The sequence below is a fragment of the Lepidothrix coronata genome, unplaced genomic scaffold (genome assembly GCF_001604755.1).
Source record: "Lepidothrix coronata isolate B3197 unplaced genomic scaffold, Lepidothrix_coronata-1.0 Scaffold379, whole genome shotgun sequence".
Lineage (NCBI taxonomy): Eukaryota > Metazoa > Chordata > Aves > Passeriformes > Pipridae > Lepidothrix > Lepidothrix coronata.
This window is the reverse complement of record NW_016690559.1, coordinates 31783-38833: the sequence shown is the minus strand read 5'-3', so window position 1 is coordinate 38833 and position 7051 is coordinate 31783.

The window sequence follows — 7051 nt, the reverse complement described above, 5'->3', positions numbered from 1 at the left end:
CCAGCACCTTCATTTTCAGTCATACCTTACACATTAACCTACCCAAAGGCCATCAGAAGGATCTCAAGGAAATCAGAGGTCTAAAGGTAATTGTTTCATTCTCCAAAATTAGAACTAGACTTTCACAAAGGAATAGCAGTGGACTGTATGAGTAGATTCATAGTGGTCAATTGCTGTAAAGAACCATTGCTTAACAAGAAAATAGTCTGGTTCCTCTCCTTTCCTTTTCCTAGCAGAGCCTGAAAGCATGTCCCAGCTGTTTGCACAGACCCACAGAAGGATTGGGGTTGGAAGGGACCTCTGGAGATCATCCAGTTACATCACATAACTAGTGCTCACTGCTCTTTCTCATCACGGCACACAGAGGCAATGCACACCCACAATATAGCAATTTGTTTCAGTAGTTTGTCTTTTTCAAAGCCTATATAGCTTGTTATAGTAAGAAAGTAAATGAAAGATATGTGATTTACTGCTGGGAGAGTATTTTAGCATTTTAAGGTGTCAGGGGAAAAAAGTGCGTAACTCACAAAATATCACTGATTTTATTTTAAACTTATTCATTCAGAAAATTTTCCCCTTCAAGACTGTTTTGCAGTCAACTGTAGTGAACACAGAAATCGAAGTAGACAGGGAATTATAAAGTCCTGACCCACTGTCCTTTGAGGAAAAGGGGAACTAAGCCCTACAAGACTAAAGAAATAAAGTCCAAAATGTGTATTCCTGGATTCCAGCAAAGAGAAACTCGTAATTCCTAAAGCACACTTTGCCTCTCTATTGTACTTCCTAAGAGCAAAGCAAAATGTCCAGTGCTTCACACGCTGCTCCATCGTGTGCTTCCCTCCTGCCCTGCAGAGCACACGGGAAGAGGATGCCAGAGTGCACCACAGGCTCCTCGTGCTTCATCCTTCTTCTGCACAACAGGCTCCCAGAGTATTCCACAGGGAGACAGCCAGAATGGCAGACACAGACAGAGCAACTGCAGAAGACAATTAAGGAAGAATAATGGAATTGAGTGGTAGATTACTGTTATTAATTTTTAAAAAAAAACTTATAAAAAATATCCTATTAGTTCTGAATGAGGTCAAACCTGGTTTGGGATGGAATACATATGAGTGGCTTTCCTTTGTTTTCTGAGTGCAATAATTGTTAAAAGAGCTGAAATGTTTTTTCATAAAATGACTATGAGTTTTAAGAGGTGACATTTGAAGAAGGATATAAATTATAGAGCAAACATCTAAACGTTTTCATAATGTTGAAATGGTTATTATAAAAAATGTATTTGATATAATAGGAAGCATATGTTTCATTAGGCTGAATCCACAGAAAATGTTCTCTACAGAGCAACTGCATAATCTTTCACATTGAATATACACTATTCACCTCCCAAAACATGTGCACTGGAGCCTTTTTCACAAAACAAACCTCTGCTGTTGTAAGGAAAAGGAACTTGGAGACAGAATTTTCTTAAAAGTTTTTGACTAAGGGAATCTGCTGCCTATATTTGCAAAGATGCTTCCGCAAGCTGTAGTGAAACAAAACTGTCTGCCAATATAGGTTACAACATGTACATTTTGCATGCTTGAAGCTCGTTTAAGCCACTGAATTCCTCTCTTTATTTGGAACTCAGAAATGCCCAACGGCCCCAACTGGAAGCCTCACCATTAAATTCACTGGAGTTTGTGTGAGCAGCAGCTCAAGTCAAATAATACAGGATTGAACTCACAGCAAAATAAACGTAGGAGGAGTTTTTTTCCACAGCTCTTGCACCAAGCTGTCCCCTTAGCTGGGATGATTTAGAGCCAAGTGTTGCTCAGCCACATAACGCTCTCACTGACGTCACTGGATCAGATAACAGGGCCTGACCTTTAAAGATAATTTAATGAGTACAATGATGAAAGAGATTTTAATGACTTCATGGTATATACTCTTCGAGTTACAAACAAAGCATTTTAATAGCTTTTTGAAATATGCTGCCTTTAAAAATCATCATCCACAGAGACAGACACACACTGCAGCCATCGTGGCTTACTGTGCTTTATTAGCAGATTGATTGGATGTGTACCAAAACCTTCCAACAAAACCTATTAATCTTTATTTTTAAAGTGATACATCCCTGCAAACATGAACATTAATACAGGAAATGTATTTTTCCCTTGTGTAAGGGAAAAATAAGCATCTAATATGCCCAATATAACAAAATCACAAAACCTACAGAACTTCATACTCGTTTGAACTGTCTAAGTGATCAGTGTAATGCAGCTATGGATGTACCACAGCTGATAAACTGACATCAGGGACAGACACTGGGGTAACTTTCAGGCTTTAGAGAATGCAGAGAAATCACCACAGAGATGGTAAATGTGTCATCAACATCAGTTCATGCCAAAACATACTGAGAGATGATTCCTTCTTAAAAAACAGTACAGGACAATTTAGCACCCCCCGCCAGGTAAGTGTCAGGAACATACCATAAAGACATACTTTTATGCAAGCAGGTGTGGCTGCTGGCAAGGATGGTGACTAAAAATTCTCGGGAACACAGTAAAAGACACACAGGCAAAAGCTTGGAATTGCCTCACGTTTCTGTGTCTAAAAATTAAATACTAAAGTTGGAACCTGCACCTTTTTAAAACTATGGTACTGCAACAGTCCACCCTGTCTCTTGCTGGTGCCTATTTTTAGAGTAATAGAAACATTAAGGCTGGAAAAGACCTCCAAGACCACCTTGGACTCAATGCCCACTAAGTCAATACCACCATGCCCACTAAACCATATCGTAAAGAACAGCAGTACAGAAGTTACTGTGTCTAGTTAAGACATAGATGATTGCCTTGCAGAAGATTACACAAAGGCATTTGAAGTCAATTCTTCCCCAGTAAACTTTTGGGCATTTCCAGCTGTTGAAATATATTCCATTTAAGGCATTGCATTTCCAAAAACATCGAATTACCTTAAGATCACTATGAAAAAAAAAAAGGAAGATAGGTGTCTTACACAAGAGGAAAATTATGCTCTGGCTTTTTTCTACATCTTTAAGTCCTAAACAACCATAAAGAACCAGGATAAAAAGACCTGGCTGAAGTCATACAGACAGTCAGATGCTGGGCTGAAACAAGTGCATAAATCTTGGTATCCCAGCTCAGTGTCCATCTAAGTGCATAGCCTTCCAACTCATCCCTCATAAAAAAAAAAAAAAAAAAGACCTGAAAAAGGATTACTGAATGTTGTATTGTGTTCTGTTTGTGCTGTCCTTCATAAAATGTATCCCCACTCTACTTCAGGTTGTTCTGTATTCCACAGAATAAAAAAAAAAAATAGTTCATTATTATGCATTTGTGTTCATTACTGAGGAGAAAACAGCACTGAAGACCTCCAGAGAAGTAAAACTGTTTGTCAACCTGATTTGTTGCCTCATGCCTGGGAAAACATTTCTTATGAAATTTGGACTTTTAAAAGTCCAGATAAAAGTTTGGGCTCAAAATGAACGCTGATTGTCAAAACTGACAGCAAAAAACAATGGATGCTTTCCTTCTTTGACAGGTGTTCAAATCTCAGGTTTGCCTTAAAGCACAGCCACTGGAAAACACTGCTTCTGCTCCAGTTCTTTGGGCAATACATTGCTGAGCCAATATGAGTTGCACAAAAATTACTGACTTTGGAGTCCCTACAGAGGCTGATGCTGCCAATCAGAAGGGCTGGAGGTCTGCAGCATTGCTGTTTAGAACATCATGCTGCATTATGTGAAACCATAATTTTTATGAAGTGATAGAACCACATTTATCATAAATTATTAAAAAAATGAGGAGGTCTCAAACATAAAAATGCCATAAGGTGGAATGCAGAAGATAATGTTTTAAATTAAAAATACATGTATCCCAAGTAAGACAGTTTCAATGAAACAGTCTGAAAAGCAGAAGAGAGTCCAGTTAATCATCCAACCCATACACATACAACAACACAGCCCAGGATGAAATGGCTCAATGCCAGTCAGCCTGCACAAAAAACTATTTAAATCATCATAGCTCTGCAGTGCTTATAGACTAAGTATGCACAGATAATTCTGCTTCCACTGAAGCCGAGGGAAAGATTTTGCAGGTATGTAGTGCAGGTAGCAAATCTGCAGTGTTTTGCAGTGAATGAGTTAAGTTATTTATAGAAATAAAAGAGGGATAAGACATGAAAGACCTCAAATTCTGAAGTTCCAACAAAATAAATAAATACCAGATAAACCTAAGTATGTCCTTTGATTTATTATTCCCTCCTCTCCCACTTTACCCAAATGGTCTAGTCCATTCACAGCTCAAGTCCACATTCATCTTCCCTTCCTTCTCTTGCCAGAGATATTTTCTTGTCCTAATTCCAAAGATGGTTTTCCCAACCCAGCTCTTCTCTGCCCCCTTGACACTGATCACCCCTCCAAGGAGTGAGTTCAGAATGCACAATGTCTTGGTCACCCATCCTTCCCAGCTCTGTGATCCTGAGCAAAACACAGAATGTGATATTTCACTGTGGTATTTCACTGTGATATAATCTTTCTGACCTTTAGAGAGGCAAATTAAAGACAGCTTTTGTGTCTGCTGGTATGGAAAGAGGAAGCAAAATGCTTATGAATGTCTGAGGCCATGCCCCATATCTTTTGACGACATGAGAAGAGTTCTGCAAATCACCAAGTATCCATATTTTAGCTCCTTTGTTATACTGCAAATACTTTCCTCCAACTGTATTGTTTTCTTGGCACCAGAATAAATAAAAACATACCATTTTTCTTGCATTTACATCATTCAGCGATGTCCATAATATACTAGTTCCCATATGGACAAGAATTTAACCTAATTTTTGTCCATCTACCACTTAATAAGGCACATCTACCTGAAGAAGAAGCAAAAAATTGGAGTGTTTCCCACCAAATGACTTTGAACAGAATTTACTTTTTCAGAAAGCTTTCACAAGATGGTTCCTCTAAAGTTGTCCTAATTTTCAAAGCTCTTGTTACTATGTGATGAGTAAGAACTTCAGGATGTAACAGTCATTATAAATCCACCTTCATTAGACATAATCGTTCAATATATTCAAGTAATTACTGTTGCAGCTCTGTGCAAATTGAATAATACCTGATTTATCAGCTCATAATAAACAAAAATCTGTTCTGCCACCTGGATGGTAATCTTCAAAACATACTTCTCATTATCATCATAACTAATCTCGGTCAGTTTGAAGAAGTAAAACTATTAGCAGTAACAAAAGATTCCCTGTCAATGCCTTTGTGAAATGAAAGAGTCACACATTCTTGTTGCTCCAAAAAGGTGGCACTTCCAGCAGTGGAAACAATCAAGTGAAAAACAGAGGGCCTATGAAGACCTTACCAAGTGCCCAGGCCTGGTGCTGCCTTCCAAAGGTTACGTTCACCCTGAAGACGCTGCCAGCAGGATGAAGGGAGGCTCTAATTTAAGACTTGGTCCTACGTATTTCTGAGCAGTCTGAACTGCACAAGCATGCAGGCAGGGAACTGAAGAGATTCCAGAAACTAATCTGAAGCACTCAGTACCTTTCAGGACTGACCTAGCCCTTTTTGAAGTGGAAACAGTCGAGAGAGTTGGACAGGACTTCTTAGGGCCTGCACAACAAGCTCTGTAACTGCATCTCCTACATCAGCATTTTGGTGGGTTCTAGGAGAATATATTGATCGTGCAGCAGAGATAAGCTCCTTTAAACCCTTTTAGCTCACATTCCTATGCACAAGTCAGCCATGACTGGCATTCCATCATTTACATGTGGTCCTAAAGAACTGTCACTGAGCACTGTGAGTGAGGGCATCCAAAGCCTCCGCCCTGTCTGCCAAAAGGAAGCATTGCCAAAGGTGTCTGCAGTTGAACCTATGAGCTGACCACGTCTAACTAAAAGTTAACTACGAGTTAACTAAAAGTGAAGTATATAAAATAGTTAAAGTTAACTAAAAGTTTAACTACAAGTTATGGTCACAAATGAGAGCCAAGCAATCACTTCAAGTCCTCCAAAAGTCAGCACATACAGAATCTGAAATGGACATTTTCCAACAGGGTGAACAGGCTCTGCTCTAAGTAAAAACAGAGCAACCCTTCAAGGGCAGAAATAAAATGTGATAGGCATGCACAATTTGGTATTACTCTAGCATTACTCTGACATACCATTTTACTGCTCGATATTTTATTGCGAGCCACCTCTTAGCCAAACCGAAACCCACAGTGACTATTTTACATTAGAGAGTCTGCTTCATTAAAAAGCAGCAATGTTGGTAACCTGTCATTTTGTTAGGGATATTTTTGTACTGAAAATGAACACTCCTGCAGTGGGAAACACTTTGTGGCAGGAGTTAGGTGAGGGTGCTAAGTGCTACTGAAATACAGTCAGAGTTGAGGAAAACTGCCACATCATATACTGAAACTAGGTCATTCTTTGTATTTGGAATACGATCCACCCCACAGCCAGACACCAGGAACATTTTTTCCCATTAATAACTGTCTGCTGCGAAAATAAGGGGAAAAGATGATCTGATACTCAGAATCAAAGGCAATTAAAACTGGGGGGAAGCAAGATAGGTGGGACATATGTGCTGAGTTTCTGGAAGATAGAAGGCAGAACTTCCAGGATAAATGCTACATGCTGAGATTAGTTTTAATCAGCTAAGATCCAGGTCAATAGCTGTTTCAAGACATGGCTGCAGGCTGCAAAATCTGCCAAGAAAGAAGGCTACATCCCTGGGCAGGTAGCCAGCATTAAGCATATTGCTGCTGCAGCCAAAGCACTACTGGCAGTGAGGTCTGTATCAATTATGCAGTCCAGCATGAACTCCTTCAAGTATAGGCTGCACCCACTCTGATAAACTAATCCCACTTCTAACTCCATTCAGAAAAACTATCTGAACAAGGTCTTCCTAAGAGAGGCCTTCAGAAACTTCTCAATCTGCCCTGACCAAGTACCTTCTCAAGGCTTTAAGATTCCTGTGCATAAAGCCACCTTCCAAATTTATGTAATGAGGATAAAATAGAGGTCCCATCGTAAAGAACCCAGAGCA